Source organism: Panthera pardus, unplaced genomic scaffold (genome assembly GCF_024362965.1).
Source record: "Panthera pardus isolate Hobbes unplaced genomic scaffold, ASM2436296v1 HiC_scaffold_13, whole genome shotgun sequence".
Classification (NCBI taxonomy): domain Eukaryota; kingdom Metazoa; phylum Chordata; class Mammalia; order Carnivora; family Felidae; genus Panthera; species Panthera pardus.
The window spans coordinates 104,820,011-104,837,139 of NW_026526688.1; the positions used below are offsets into that span (position 1 = coordinate 104,820,011).

The following is a 17,129-nucleotide window of genomic DNA, read 5'->3' on the forward strand; positions in this document are numbered from 1 at the left end:
TCCAACCACAGGGAAGCTTAAGAGCCTTCCAGAAAGCTGTCAGGGGCAATATCATTACCCCCCATAGATATTGATAACATCCAATGGGAGAAGTCAATGTGAAGGTGAAACTACCACAAGATATATTGGGAGAGAGAATCTTCCTTGGTTCTTCAGTGCTCCTGAAGGTCTTTCTGGATGTGTCAGAATTCAAGGTCCTAATGCTTATTTCCTGAGCTATTTCTCAGGGTTATGTTTGTAGCAGGATGTGGTAATATCTCAAGGTGGGTCAAAGAGCAAGTTGATTGCAAACAAAAAGTAAAATAAAAGCAATGGATTCAACAGGCTTAGTGTACCTTAGCTGATACGGAAATCCTTTGTGTGTGTGTGGCATGCATCTGGGTCATTTCCTATAAATGGAATTTGAGGCAATATAAGCTTGTAAATATGGTGATGTTCATGCTGCTTGTTATATCTTGAGTAAGAAAGCTCTTTGTCTCTGATTGAAGAATCTCATTTCTTCTTCCAGCATCCATGAAACACTAACAAGCTAACTTAGTCACCTGCAAGGAGGGTGAAATCAAGTCCCAGACCCAACAAAGTAAACAAGACGTTAGTGGAGAAATGGAAGTAGAGCCCTGGTCAAACAGCACACAGCCTGCTCTTTATTTTATTTGGGATATAAGAATCAAGGCAAGTGTAAAAACTCTTTTTCTTAAGGGAAAAAAAAGTGACAAGTGCTTTTGAAAATGATCTTCTTTGATGGTAGCTACACTTATGGTGAGCATAGCATAACATAGATTTTTCAAATCACTTTGTTGTACACCTGAAACTAATGTAACATGTGTCAATTATACTTCAACTAAAAAATTACCTTCTTAGACTAACTCTACTTCAATGCCATTTAAAGAATTTAACAATATATCATCTGTTGTTTTATACTACCATCCACTAATTCTTTCACTTTATTATTCATTCAGCAAATAATACCTATATTATCCTTCCCAACATTGACAGCACAGTAAGATTATGAGCCTAACATGAATTGCGAAGCCACATTATAAAACAAAAATCTTGCATTAGGAATGACTTATTCTACAATAATTTCACATTGGCTACCTATGCTGGCTCATGCCTCTTTGTTATTTTTCTAATTCAATATTTTACTCAAAAATATGTGGAGGTGGGAGTGGGTAGTGTACCCCACACCACCGGCAAGCAATTCTCACTACACCAGCAAAATATCTAAGAATTCAACTCAATTAGACACTATCTACCTGGAGATAACATCAGATTCCATAGGTAAGGGCTCAGTCCCACATGATATGCTCCCCCAACACACACACTTCAGACACCAGTCACAAGTCCAGATTATCACCTTTGCTTCTGATCAACCAGCTATATATCAGAGGTTCCAAAGATCCCCTCCTTGGATTTGATTAATTAATGATTATTGATTATTAAACAATATAATAAAGGATACAGATGTCCATCCAGATGGAAGAGAAAGGTAGGGCAAGGTATACGAGAAGGGATGAAGAATTCCCATGCCCTGTCCAGACACACCACTCTCCCAACACCTCCATGTGTTCACCAATACAGAAGCTCTCCAAGCCCGGTACTTATGGAATTTTATACAGACTTCATCACGTAGGCATGATGGATCATTAGCTCTATTTTCAGCTCTTTTCCTTTCTCAAGAAAATGGGTGGCAGGGCTGAAAATTCAAGTTTCTAATCATGGCTTGATCTTTCCAATGACCAGCTCTCATCCAGAAGTCCACCCAGAATCACCTCATAAGAACAAAAGACACTCTCACCACCCCAGAAATTACAAGGATTTCGGGAATTCTGTATCAGGAACAAAGGTCAAAGACCAATATAAAAACAAGAGGCACTCCTAGTGTTCTTATCACTTAGAAAATTAAAAGGGTTTGGGGTGCTTCGATGGCTCAAGTGGTTAAGCATCCAACTCTTGATTTTGGCTCAGGTCATGATCTAATGAACTAAGAGACTGAGCCCCACATTGGGCTCTGGTCTCTGCACTGATGGCATGGAGACTGCTGAGAATTCTCTCTCACCCTCTTTCTCTGCCCTACCCCCCCCCCCTCAAAGAACTTATTAAACATTTGTTTTTAAAGGGGCTTTAAAAAAACAAAACAGAAACCTAGCAGGTATCTTACAACATTAGCTAATGTATTTATGTGAGTTAAATCTGAATAAATCACCAAATGAAACCACGCGGATTAAAGTCCCTATGGGATACATACACATTAAAAGTTTTAGTTTCAAAAGCATATTTTATAAACGTGCAATGTGTGTGCGTGTGTGTGTACATTTTAGGACAATGAAGATGGGGTTAAATAAATATATTAGAAAAAAATAGTTTCAGACATCTGTTTTCTCCAAAAGACTGGAGGGCATTCAGTTCAAAAAATGAACTGAAAATGTGACTCATGATGTCTACTGACTATATCGTTTTGCTACTTTGCTAGTAAATATGTTTTACTAGTAATATGTTTCAGCTAGTAAATATGCTAGTAAATACAAAACAAAGCATGTTTTGTATTTCGGATAGTATTATCTGAAACATAAGAAAGAGTAAAGATAATTTTTAAGTACAATGTAAAGTCAATGAACTATTAAAGATAAAATTTAAATGATAGCATCTATATTTTTAAACAAACAAAATCATTTTTTCCATGGGTTATAATCAATATTTGGAACTGTCACTAAATTTTAACCTCCAAAATCAGGATTAAAATTTGGAGCTTTGAAACAATGTATTTTGTTATTGTTGTTTTGTTTTAATTTTTCCTTCTGCAAAAAGGGACTGAGAGCAATTAGGCATGAAATTGCATATGAGGGAAGAAATTCATATCCCAGACAAAGACAACAAGATCTTTTCAAGTGATCATTCTTAACATTTGGATGAAACATGATAGTTGGAATTAATTACAGATAACAGAATTTTATCCTAAGTGTTAAAAAATACATACACAGATAATCAACATGATGACAACTATTTGCGAACTCCTATTAAGCAGTTATGAAACTTTGCGACTATTGGAGAATCACTAATCCATTATCTGCTGACCCCACTAGGGCCTGCTGTGACTCGAGTATTTGTGCTGTTTCCTGGAATGCACGTGCATGAAATGCCATCTGAGCAGGTGGTGATGCTGCTTTGCCGCATTCCAGTACAAGAGAGAAGGGGCAGTGTGAAAGAAGACACCCTCCAACAGTCCAACAGCATTTTCCCTGCTCATCTACATGCCCTCTCTTGCTTGGAGACTGAATGTGGTTTCGGGAGAAACTACCACCGCTGCTGGTGGTGACTCAAAGTCCCAACACTGAGGCTTGCAGAGCTAAGGAGATACACCGGCAACTCCTACCTTTACGTGGAGCCCAGAGACGCTGCCTTACCCAACCTCGCAGCATGAGGAAGTATATTCATTTGCTAGGCAGATGCTAAGTACTACAAAGTACTTTACAAAGTACTACAGACAAGGTGGCTTGAAAAGAAATGCATTGTCTCACAATTCTGAAGATGAGAAGTCTGAGATAAAGGTGTCCACAGAGTCTTTTGAAGTCTGTTTCTTTGGCTTTTAGATGGCTGTCTTCTCCAAATGCCTTCACATCATCTTCTCTCTGTACCTGTACATTCTAACCCCCTCTTTTTTATATAGAATCAGTTATATTGGATTAAGGCCTGCTCTAGTGACCTCATTTTAACTTAATTACCTTTAAAGACCTTATGTCTAAATACAGTCACATTCTGAGATGTTGGAGGGTAGAACTTCAACATACGAATTTGGGGGATAAATTTCAGCCCATAACAGGGAGGCAGAGCCTACAGAGAGTATGTAACTAAGTACCAGTTAGTTTCCTTTTCGATATACAAAAAGTATGTGACAGAATAATTTTTGAGATTTTGATAATTTTGTTCTTTAGATTTCCCCCTTCTTCTTCTTCTAAGAAAGTAGTCAGACCCTTACAACTTCCTTAACTCAGGGACTTTTGCTGAGGGAGAATAGAAGGTAACACCAGTGATTCCCTGTTTTGTAAGGCCTAACCTCCATGAAATGACTTTCCAAGAGATCCCAAGAGGGGAGAAAAGCAAAGAAAGTTCCCTTGAGAAAAGCAAGGCAGGGCTTTAGTCCTAGCTAGGATTGTCTAACTGTCTGTGGGTCTCTCCAGTAATGCTGATCACCATGCTGCTGCCAGGGAACTAACGGCAAGAGGGCAACAGCTATAGGGTCTCTGGGGGGAGGCCAGACACCAAGAGGAGGGCTCCCAACCTTTGCCAACGTTCTTCAGCCACATACATGTCAAGAAGCTGCAGTTAGGTACCTGACTGCTGGCCAAGACCATGGACAGTTCAGTGACCAGTGAAGGAAAATGATTGATGACCAGTTGCTCTGCTGAATCCCAACAACTTTGCAAACCCCGGGAAGGACGTGGCCAATTCAGTGAGATGGGGACCAGAGTTGGAGTAAATTTATTAAAGTGATAAAATAATAGTCTTGAGCTAATTTAAAAGATACACATTTTTAAGCTTATAGTTCATTCATTCAAATGATTTTTTGTGAGCATCCCAGACAACATTCCTGCTCTCACGGAGCCCACATTTTACCAGAGAAGCCAGATAATAAGTACGTAAACAAAATAGCTTCAGAGAGAAATAGATGCTAAGAAGAGAGAACGGGATGATTCGGCAGAGAGTAAGGGGAGTAATACACACAGGAGATCAGAAAAACCTCCCAGAGCTGAGACACAAATAAGGATTTGACTGGAAGAGAGGCAGGAAAGGTAGAATATGCTTTTTGTACAAAAAAGAGATGAAGGTTAGTGTAGCTGAACTGTTGTAGATGTGTGCCCATTACTGGAGAATGTAATATGAAGTTAGTGAACCTCAAGCTCATGACCCCTCCCTTCTGGGATCCCTTCCAAGTCTCTGGAAGGAACACCAGCAATGTGTTTACATGTTCATATGCCGCTGTAAAATTTGCCAAGGTAAAATACTTCAACCAAATTCGGTTAAGATGGTTGTCTTTTTCGCTCCAACTTCCCCTGCAAGTAATGGTGGAGGAGCCATGAGCCTTTCTGGAATCCAGCTAAAAGGAAGACGAGGTGGGGATTTGTTGAGCTTGGGTTTCATGAAATATGTTCATGTGCTTCACAACCACATTCATGTGAAGTTATTGCCAGCTGCCCAGCATAGGAATGAATAGCTTCCAGGCATAGTCCCACCATGTGCTGTGTCCATTCGCCTGGTGTGACAACATTAAAGGGCAGGGCCAGAGGTCCTATCATAGCATCAGCCCATACTAGGGTGCTGACACTATGTATTTGTGTAGTAGAGGAAAACAGGTTGAAATGTACAGCGCCACAAACTAGTCTGTGGAAGACTCTTCCCATAGCTAAATATAAGAATTGCCAGGGAAGAATTCATTTCTTATTGATGCCTACTCAAATGCAAAGGTGCCCCCTTCCAGAAATATGCCAGATAATGCAGCACACACATTATAAATGCACCATACATTCTCCACGGCTATTATAAAAAACAGAATTTATTAGAACTCTTATGTTTATGGGCACAAACTTGTAGCCATATTACAGTGATTAGTTCTGTATGAGAAGTCCCATGTTGTGTGCAGCCCAATTACCAATAATAAAAACTGCTATCGGTTAACTATGCTACATGTTAATAGAAAAAAATGGTATCATGAAATTTTTGTCATACAGAGAGGAGATCAAAGAACATTCAAGGAAGAAAAGTAGGGGAAAAAGAGGTGTGTCATAGTTAATAAAAATATTATTTATGAGAGGGAGAGAGCCAAAGCATAACAGACTCTTAAAAAACTAAGAACAAACGAGGGTTGATGGGGGGGTGAGAGGGAGGGAGGGTGGGTGATGGGTATTGCGGAAGGCACATTTTGGGATGAGCACTGGTGTTGTATGGAAACCAATTTGACAATAAATTTCATATTAAATATATATGTATTATTTATCTGAATTTTGATATGTTTGTGGGAGTTAGCTAATTTGTGTGGGGCTTTTTTAAATAGATAAAACAAACACTTTTTTGATTTTCATAACTTAGCTGTCCCTCTTCTGATCTTTTCATTTTTCATCAATTTTTCCATCTCCTCTTTTACTTCAAAGCTTCACAAAATGAATTAAAATATCTGCTTTGCCCTTAGGCTTCTGGAAATTAATAATATTAAAAATGGATACGCTTACATTTATAATGTCAAAATGCCTAGAAGTTTCAATAGTAGTATTAATAATGCCTAATAAATAAATAATACTAAGGGGGTTCCTAAGTGAAACTTTATATTGAAGACAAATTTTAAATATGGGTCGTAGTTTAAGTTAGGAATCACTTTTAACCTATTAAGCAAAAATAGATTCAAATTGCTGCATTTTCTTGTATCAAAGTAAGGCTTTCCAGACTAAACCATACTCTATCAACCTGTCACAAGCTTGGTATCTACCCTGGTTTTTAAAACCTGCCTTAATTTATTTATTCATGCAAAAAATGTTTATTATTTATTTAAGTCACTGTTCTAGGCAGGAGGGACATGGAAATTAACAAGTCAGACAAGGCCCATGCCCTCTAGAAGCTCATATTGCAGTAGGTAGGGCAGACAATAAAGACAACCTATATTCTGTCAGATGGGGACAAGTGCTATGAAGAACAATAAAGTTGTGGGCATGGGGTTGGCTACTTCAGCAGAAAGCTTTTTGTCATGAGGAGGCAATGAAGAGTCAGGGGCTTGATGTGACTTTAAACCCCAGCTTTGCTGCTATTTACTGCCCAGCCTTGGATGCATCATTTTCTCTCCTGAACCTTGGTATTCTCTTTCAAAGTCATTCTAGCAATAAGTGAAACATTTTTAAACATCTATTTTTTAAAAAAGTGCCTGGCATATAGTAACTGCTTCCTAAACCTTTCCTTTAACATCTCCCTTGGCTATCTAAGGTGGATCTTTCTGGATGGGAACACAGATGCCTTAGCTGACAGGTTTTGGAAGGAAATAGCTTTCCATTGCAGGTCAGTGCAATAGGCTTCCCACAAAAGTGAGGAATTTCCTGGAAAATTGATAATTACTTACAAGGCAGCTAGCAATAACTGAGGAAAGAGAAAGTAAAATGGCCACTACTGTGTTTGAGGACCATATGTTCAGTTGACCGGAATTCATGACTTTTCATACCTCTTTGGAATTAGACAGGCCTGGGTTTGTGTCCTGGCTCTGCCCCCACCACACCCCACCCTCACTAGCTGGTTACTGTGGCTCCTCGGCCTCTGTTTCCTCATGTGTAGAAAAAATTACATGCACTGTAAGAAATGATGAGGCAAATTGATGCTTATCACTGTACTGGAATACAGGAGGCACTCGGTATTTTGGTTGTTATTATAATTCGTAGTGATTCATTAATTTTTTGATTAAGGACATTTTCCCAATTCATTATCTTTCAGGTTTCTCAGAAGAACATGAAGTAGTAGAAATATTATTATACTCTTCAGCAGAACTGTGAAATGAGCTCCTGAGAGAGAACCTGGTTTCATCCATGACTGGGATTTCATTTCGGTTCTCCTAATTCTCTAGCATCTCAAATAGTATATATTTGCTGATGGGGCGACTATACTATCTTCCACTGTGCATCACATCCAGATTTAATGAAATTGCTAAACCAGAAAGGGACTTGGGGGATTCTTTTTCTGCTCTGCAAGCAAGAGAACCCTGTGGACTTCCAACATGGTCAATGAACCAATTTCTATGGGCCCAAGATTTTGAGTTTTTTGGAAAGCAATAGTGGCTCCTCAGTAAATACACATGGAATGAAATTGCATAGAAATACATTGAATGCAATGGAAACACAGTAAATGCAGTCTTAAACTAACATATTAAACCTGGTTTGGACTTTAATTCCAGGTTTCAACTTTCGTAAACCAACACATAGAGTGACAAAGAACAATACTTTTTCCATCATGAAAATATTCTCTTTGAAATCTTGAAGTGGTTACAAACATTAAGCCCCACCAAGTATGTGTCATTTTCTAAACTCTCTGGAGAGAGGGAAAACTGGCAGTCAGATCAAATAAATTGCCTAAGGTCACACTGAAATCAGTGAGAGAGCAAACCAAACTCCAGAGCCCTCTTCTCACATCAGTGGTACACAGAGAGAAATTATATGGAAGTTACTTAGGCCATTGCCCTGACAACACATTCTGGGTATTTTCCTGAATTTTGTTTTCCAGCGCTTTGCCAGATCTGGCCTTAAAAATATCTAAGGATAGCAATTCCTTCCATTTTCCTTCTTTTCAATCTGTGTAATTATGCCAGCATCTAAGAGCTCTGACTTCCAGGAGAAGTTTGTCATTTGAAATAAAATTTCCAGGTCTCTTATCATATCTCTAGCTCTACTCTTCCTATCTTTTTCTTCCTTTTTAGTGCTGAAACTAGTAATGGTTAGGATTACTGGGAATAGGACCATCATATATGAAAAATTCCTTCTCTGTAACAATTTTAAATGTCTTTGAAAAGTCTTTCTTTCCATTTTTAATTAAAAAGCAGTTTTTAAAATAACTTTTTGGGGTACCTGGGTGCCTCAGTAGAGCATCCAACTCTTGATCTCACGGTCGTGAGTTTAAGCCCCAAGTTAGGTGTGAAGCCTACTTTAAAAAAATAAAAGAAAAAAAGAAAAGAAAATCTTAAAAATTTTTAAATGTTTATTTATTCTTTAGAGAGAGAGACAGAGAGACAGAGTGTGAGCAGGAGAGGGCAGAGAGATGGAAACCCAGAATCTGAAGCAGGCTCCACGTTCTGAGCTGTCATCACAGAGCCCGATGCTGGGTTTGAACTCATGAGCTGTGAGATCATGACCTGAACAGAAGCGTAACAGACTGAGCCACCCAGGCACCCCAAAAATAAAAACTTTAAAGTCATGTTTGAGAAATTCACCTGTCAAGAATTTATAGAATTTCAAAAAAATGTAAGGAAAGTTTTTTTGAGCTCTTTTTCGTGGCACCTCGGAGGCAGTAGCCTGCTTCAGGATGAAGCAGAGCATCTCTTTTCTCAGCTACTGGCTGCCCAAAACTCATTGAAGTGGACAAGGAACACAAACTTCATATCTTTCGTGAGAAGTGAACGGCCATGGCTGCTGATGCTCTAGGTGAAGACTGGAAGGGTTTTGTGGGCTCAATCTGTGGTGGCAATGACAAACAAGGCTTCCCCATGAAGCAGAGGGTTGTGACCCATGGCCCTGTCTGACTACTGCTGAGTAAGAGGCATTCCTGCTACAGACCAAGGAGGACTGGGAGGGGATGGGGGGCATTTGGGAAAGAAAGCATGAATCTCTTTGGGGTTGCATTGTGGATGCCAATCTCACCGTGCTCAACTTGGTCATTGTAAAAACAAAAAAAAGGGGGAGAAGGATATTCCTGGGTTTACTGATACTACTATGCCTTGTCTCATGGGGCCCAAAAGAGCTAGGAGAATCCACAACCTTTTCAGTCTTTCTAAAGATGATATTCACCAGTATGTTGTGAAAAGTCCCTAAACAAAGAAGGTAGGAAACCTAGAACCAAAGCACCCAAGATTCAACATCTTGTTACTCCACGTGTCCTCCAGCATAAATGTTGGTGTATTCCTCTAAAGAAACAGCGTACTAAGAAAAATAAGGACGAGGTTGCAGAATATGCCAAACTTTTGGCCAAGAGAATGAAGGAGGCCGAAGAAAAATGCCTGGAACAGATTGCCAAGAGACAGGGGCTGTCTTCTCTGAGAGCTTCTACCTCTAAGTCTGAGTCCAATAAAAAAAAAATGAGATTTTTTTAAAGAGTAACAAATAAATAAGATCAGACATCAAAAATAAAATTAAGAAAGGAAAAAATTTTTGAAAGGCATGCATAAACATGCATGAACATTTGCATAGATTGATGGTTTAAAAATGTTATGTTATCATTACAGGAAAATTTAATGCACACATGAGAAACCTCAAACACATTCTTTCTGAGGTATCTCATTTATTAATGCTTTTTAAAAATCCAAGAATTACCCAAATTTAGATAATCAATTTAAAAAGCTATAAAATCTAGAGCAAGTGTACTGTACTTTTGGAGGAATAAAGTATTTTTAGCAAGTACAGGCAATGAAAAATATAAATGTGAAATCCAACAGAGCCATTGCACAGAAATTTCAAGTAAGATTATGCCTCTTACTCCACAATGTTTCATTACGTAGTTTTTTAAAGTCAGAGGGAGCATTGGAGTGGATTAGGTCACTGCAACTTTTATTCCTATGAAGTGCACATTCAAAGTTAAACATGACAGAGCCTGACTTGCAGGGAAATTTTCAGTCCAAAATTAAGATAATGATCATTAGAACTGATTTCACTTCATTCTTTCCAAATCCATCTTATACTGCTTTAACAAGAAATGAAATCCAGATGTTCGAATGATGCAAGACACTTTGTTTTAAGCCCTGTAAAGCAGAGGCATGCTTTCTAGTTAGTATAACCATCGATTTCAAAAACAAACTCTTTAGTTTCTTTATAAAATTGCTTTAGCTAAGGAAACTCTGGGATGTAAATCATTAAGGGTTACCAATAGCACTCAGGAGATGAGTAAATAAGTGATAGATACTACCCAGGTACAACCCAAAATCATAAATAACACTGTCTCAGAGTTTTAAGTAACTTTTGCTCAAAGACTGATAAGATTTATAGTATGGCAAATGTGCTTTTTTCTCACAGAATTAATGGAATGACAAATACACAAATGTCAATATTCAAGATGCAAAATGAATTTAGGATCACATCCAACTAATAATATTAATCACTAAAAATTAGTAGAAGAAATCATTAATAAGAATTACAAGATTTTTAAGTGGAACCATACAGGTAACAAATGTATATACAACAACACTAATATTTTGGTCCAAGGACAACTAATCTCAGCAACCTTGTAAATCTTAGTAAATAATTTCCTTTCTTTGGTTCGTGAGTCCATTTGTGAGCTACTATTATACTAATTACCTTTATTTCGTTTTTTGTGAAAGAAGGAAAGAAAAAGGTAGCTGTTTCAAAGGCTATCTACTCTTGAAGGAAACTACATAGAAGACATTCTTATTAAGTAATACATTATCAAATATATCAAATATAAATTATTATATTGTTCAGAAGAATTTCAGAGAAAACGTGTACCATGCATCATATAAAAGATGAATGTGGAACTGTTCTGTTAATTGAAGAAGGAAGTAAATGACCACCTTTGATAAATACAGTTTTTAAAAATTCTGTAGAAATGACTGATTCATACTGAAGAATTTATTCACTTTGTCCTATTCTCCTTGTAACAAATAATATATTTATTTTTGATGAAACTGTTTTCCTTTGTTTGTAATGTTTATTTATTTATTTTGAGAGAGAGTGAAAGCACAAGTGGGGGAGGGGTAGAGAGAGAGGGAGAGAGAGAATCCTGAGCAGGTCCTGCATTATCAGCAAGGGCTTGAATTCACACACCATGAGATCATGACCTCAGCGGAAATTGAGTTGAATGCTTAACCGACTGAGCCACCCAGGCACTCCACAAATAATATATATATTTTTTGTAACATAGATAGTGAAAAGGGTGGTCTATGACTGAAAACAAAAAAAAATAAAACAATGGGCACATCCAGGAACTGGGTCTCTACTCTTAAAATAAACCTTTGGCATTATTCTTTAACCAATCATGCCATTTGATTTAAACAACACATAATAATGTAGACAAATATGGTGACATCTTTCATTGCCTTTAGACATTTAGAAGAAAATTATTGAGTTCCATGTATATTTTTGGATTAATTTAAGAAAATTCAAAACTGCAGTCATTTGGCTACAATATATTAGACACTAGAGACACAAGCTCTTGGTTCCTACCTTCAAGGTATTCAAGCAAGCGTTGGCAAACTGTGAAGTGAGGGCCTTAGCTCTCTGTGGTGACTACTCTGCAGTCTTAGTACAAAAGCAGCCACAGATAATCTGTAAGTAATAGTGTGCCTGTGTTGTAATAAAACTTTATTTCCAAAACAGGCAAGAGCTGTATTTGGCCTATGAGCTGAAGCTTGATGATCAGTAGTTAGAATAAAGGAAAAATAATATAACTAACTAGCAAAATAATAATATTAAAAGATATTTCCTTGGAATTGTGTTTCTAAATATTAGCAGAATATCTTTCTTTCAGCAGAACAAAATGGTGACAGAGGCTACCAGACAAGCCAAATTTTTTAAACATCCATTTAAAGACATCAGAAGTGCTGAACCAATCAGGATAAGGAGGTTCCAGAGAAGATGAGAAGCTGAGAATATGGACTTGCCAAGGGGGCACTACAGCTGGGAACCAGCAAATCAGCAGAACCTTTGTTGACCTCCTGGAGCTACCTCGGTGATCCTCAGCCAGGGGTAATTTTGCCTCCAGGGGACATCTGACAATGTCTGGGGACATTTTTGATTATCATAAGGTGGGGGAGGGGATGGTTTGCTTTGGGCATCTACTGAGTAACAGCCAGGGATGCAGCTAAATACCCTAAAAAGCACAGAACCCCCATTCCCAATAAAAATTACGTGGCCCCAAATGCCAACAATACCTAATTTGAAAAACCCTGGGCTATGGGAACAAATTAGAGGCTTAGAATCTTACACACACATACCCCCCAAGTATATATAATTCTTAATCCTGAATTGGTTTAGACATTTTCTAGAAATCACTGTGTTATATTCTTACAGTCTCAGGTCTGGAATATTCCTGCCCTTATTAAATTCCACATCTTCATTCCTCTAGGTCCCAATCCCATTACAGATACATTCGTTCTCAGCAAAACACCTTATCACTTACCTTAATGATGAGGTTAAAATCATCCTACAAATGGCTCTACTTCCTTCCTTTCCACATGATTTTTTTCTATAACTTCACTCATTTTTTCCATCTTTAATAGTCTTTCTTCTTTTTAGATTATTCTCCTATCTCCTTCCTTTTGCAGTTATTGAAAAAAAGAGTCAACATGTACTTTGTCCACTTTATTCTAATCTAATGTCAGTTTCAGTGACTCTACAAGTGCCTTCTTAGCCAAATCTCAATTGTGAAACCAATGGTCTTCCTTTAGCCACAGTACTTAGCGCTGCTAAAAGCCTCCTATGTCCTTCTCTACATTTACTAAGCTGATTCTCCTTCTATAACCTTTTTTCCCCCTTCACCACCCCACCCACTAAATACGCCCCTCAAGGCTCTATGTTCAGTATACCAATTATCATACTGTGCTTCTTGGCTTCAAATCCACTCATTCTTGGGTAGGATCTTGAGCTTGGGTTAGGACTCTCAAACTGCATTTTGGCTTTGCCTGCAGCTCCTTATTAAGTCTGCCAATAGGGGGCGCTAGAGGGAGAGTGCAAAGCCAGGTAAGAGAGAAGCAGCTTGCTCCTATCAGATTGTTTCCTGTTCCTACAGCAGTAAGTTCCAGTAGCAGACATTAATTCCAGTTTGTACCTATTCAAACACTTGCAGAAACAGTCTTATGACTCCCCTCAGAAACACCAGCACCAGGCAAGCGGCAACCCCCCCTCAGAGGTCTGGGCCAGCCCCACTTAGTCCCACTTTCAAACTTCCATGTTTTAGTAATTCCACCTTCTTCCCTTTGTTCCCCTAGACCTATCTGGTGGACAGGGACAGAGTTGCCTTCTTGCACTTGCTAACTCCATAATGCCCAGGTGTTCTTACTTGTCTTTTCAGTTACTTAGTAGATCCAGTAAATACAGAGAATTGGCATTATTATAGCCATGATCGTCTTGTTTATTCAACCGGAGAGTGATGTAACTGCATTTATCTTGAAACATTTTGAATGTATTTTTCCCCTAACTGACATGAGGGATATATAAAATTTTGATGTTCATTGAAATTGATATTAATCATGGGAAAAGGTTTGGCCTCTTGAGGCTTAACTCACAGCCAAGTTCACCCTTTCATAGAGCCTCCAGATAAGACCTCCGTTACTTGTTATTGGATGAGGGTGGTTATAGTGTAGGCAGAGTGTGGACCTAAAACTGGAAGTTTGAAAGGTTGAACGACAGAGGGTGGTTTTTTGTTTTTTGGTTTTTTTTGGTGACTATAAACCTTGATAGAACAAGCACCTTTGGGCTAAATTATGGACATCTGAAACACATGCCTCACTCAGGCTTATTTATTGTATAATTTCAAGACTGCAGGAATCATGACTATTCAAAGAAAGGTTGTAGATGTGGTAACATCACAAGGGGTACATGCTCTATGTTGACTTGCGAAGCCACTAAGAAGGGAGTCAATACTGGAAGGCCCTGAACCAGGTATCTTAAAACTGATTTGGACATATACCTTCTATTTTTGCATCTAAAAGCTTATGTAACTGGGAAAGCAAGCCTTTATAGAGAAAGAAATCTTTGGGTCTAGGAAGAAATGCAAATCACAATATACAATAGGATATGTGTGACAGTAGAGGTTTGCTATGTTATGGTATCTCAGAAGAGAATAAAAAAATTTGCTGGTGATGAAAGGAGTGGTTATGGGACACTGCCAAGAGAAAATCTGATATTTGAGCTGGGCTTTTGTAGACAGAAAGAGATGGGAAAGGAAGGGGGGAGAAAGAGAGAGTAGAAGGGAGGTAAAAGGTAAGGAGGTAGGCAAGGAGGAAAGCAGAAAGCAAGAGAAGGAAAGAGAGAGGGAGGAAGAATGAAGGATACTGCAGGCAGAGAGATCTTAACAAGAACACGGGGACACAAGTAGGCATGAACATTTAAGGACTAACTGACAGGTGCAGCTAGAGAATAAAAGCTGGACAGTGAGGGGTGTCCCAAGTGCTAGAGGCTAGTTGGAAGAGTTGACTGGGATAAGATTAAAAGGTCCTTGGTGCCCCCTCGATTTTAGACTTTATCTTAAAGCAACGAAGAGCTAACAAATGTTTTTAAACAAATAAATAAGACATTGAGGGATTTTTTTTATGGTTACTGTGTTTTGTTTTGTTATGTTTTGGAAGCTGCTGTTTAATTTTTTTTAATGTTTATTCATTTTTTGAGATACAGAGCATGAGCAGGGGTTGGGGCAGAGAGAGAGGGAGACACAGAATCCTAAGCAGGCTTCAGGCTCACAAACCGTGAGATCAAGACCTGAGCCAAAGTCAGCTGCTTAACTGACTGAGCCACCCCGGTGTCCCAGATGCTGCTGTTTAGATGCATGTCTTGGAAAGTTACTTTGGGAATAGTATGGGAGGGAGAGTATGTTCTATACTGCTTCTGCTACTAATAGCAATGAATTGGATATTGAAAAGTAGCTACTGACAGAGGAGAGGATTTAAACTATATCAGTGAGGGGTGTCTGGGTGGCTCACTTGGTTGAGCTTCCAACTCTTGATTTTGGCTCAGGGAATGATCCCAGAGGTGTGGGATCCATGCTAAGCATGGAGACTACTTAGGATCCCCTCTCTCTCTCTCTCTCTCTCCCTTAGCCCCCTCCGCCCCCCAAATTAAATGTCTAAGAATTGCCAAGCTTGAGCACACTCTCTAAAATTAAACAAACAAACAAACAAACTACATCAATGACAACAGAAATGGAAAACACTTACCAGCTATTGCTTTGAGGGGTGATGTAGTGTGATGGCAGGCTCCAGGACAAGCAGCTTAGGTTGGATTCTTTGATTTCCAGTTGTTAATGGCATAAAGTTTTGCCAGTTATTTAACTTCTCTATAACTCAGTTTCTGTAAAAGAGTAATAATATCTACCCATAAGGTTGCTAAGGGGATTAAACGAATTAACATATTTATTTTTTATTTTTTTAAATGTTTATTTTGAGAGAGCAGGGGGAGGGGCAGAGAGAGAGGAGAGAGAGAGAATCCCAAGCAGGCTCCGTGCTGTCAGCACAGATCCCAATGTGGGGCTTGATCTCACAAATGCTGAGATCATGACCTGAACCGAAATCAACAGGTGGAAGCTCAACCAAGTGAGCCACCCAGGTGCCCCAATGAGTTAATATATTTAAAGCACTTAGAATATACAGTACATGACACATAGTGATTGTCATGTAAACATTCATAATTATTAATATTGTCTATTCAGAGAAGTAAATCTCATACTTTTGGAATGGAGGAAAAAGAGAGCATTTAATTTGAAATGTAAAGTGTAGGAAAAATGCCAAAATGCAAAGACTGTAAGAGTTCAGAGGGTACTCCCAGTGGAGGAAATAGCAAGAGCAAAGACTCAGAAAGGATATATGTTCAGGTTCCAGCAAAACGTTCAGAGGGTCATGCTTCAACAGAAAAAAAGTTATTTTTGGGCTCTTCAAAGAGCCTAAAAGCAAGGAAGAACCAGCCTTGCCCCTAACTCAACAGTTTCCCTATGTATTAGTAAAGGACCATAAAAATTTATCATTCATCCATGACACCTATGAGAACTAAAAGAAAAGTAAAACTGATGAAAATTAAATACATTAATATTCATTTTAATATTTTTAATACTTTAAATATTTATGTAGTCACCAAAAAGTGCTTTATTCAAAAATTGTTTTCAAATATAAGTCTTTCCAGGAAAAAACGAATATGTATCTATACATTAAAGGAAATTCAGGGGCGCCTGGGTGGCTCAGTCGGTTAAGCGGCCGACTTCAGCTCAGGTCATGATCTCACTGTCCGTGAGTTCAAGCCCCGCTTCGGGCTCTGTGCTGACGGCTCAGAGCCTGGAGCCTGTTTCAGATTCTGTGTCTCCCTCTCTCTCTGACCCTCCCCCGTTCATGCTCTGTCTCTCTCTGTCTCAAAAATAAATAAACGTTAAAAAAAATTTAAAAAAATAAAAAAATAATAAAAAAAATAAAGGAAATTCAAAACTTTTTATATTGATTATCTGAACATTTAAAAATGACTTAAGTGCAATTATAAGAAAATAAAATTATAGATTAATATCCCCATGAGCATAGATGCAAAAGTCCTCTATAAGATATGAGCAAATCTAATACAGGACATATAAAAAGGATAATACATCAAGACCAAGTGGGGTTTATTTCAGAAATGCAAGACTGGTTTAACATTTAAAATTTAATCATTGTAACTCATTTCATTAATGGAATAAAAGAAAAGAATATACAG

General features: G+C 38.3%; 1 pseudogene; it reads left to right on the forward strand.

Annotated features, from left to right (window-relative positions):
- Positions 1-1,464: 1,464 nt before the first annotated feature.
- Positions 1,465-9,802, forward strand: LOC109246679 (40S ribosomal protein S6-like; annotated as a pseudogene).
- The last annotated feature ends 7,327 nt before the right edge of the window (positions 9,803-17,129 follow it).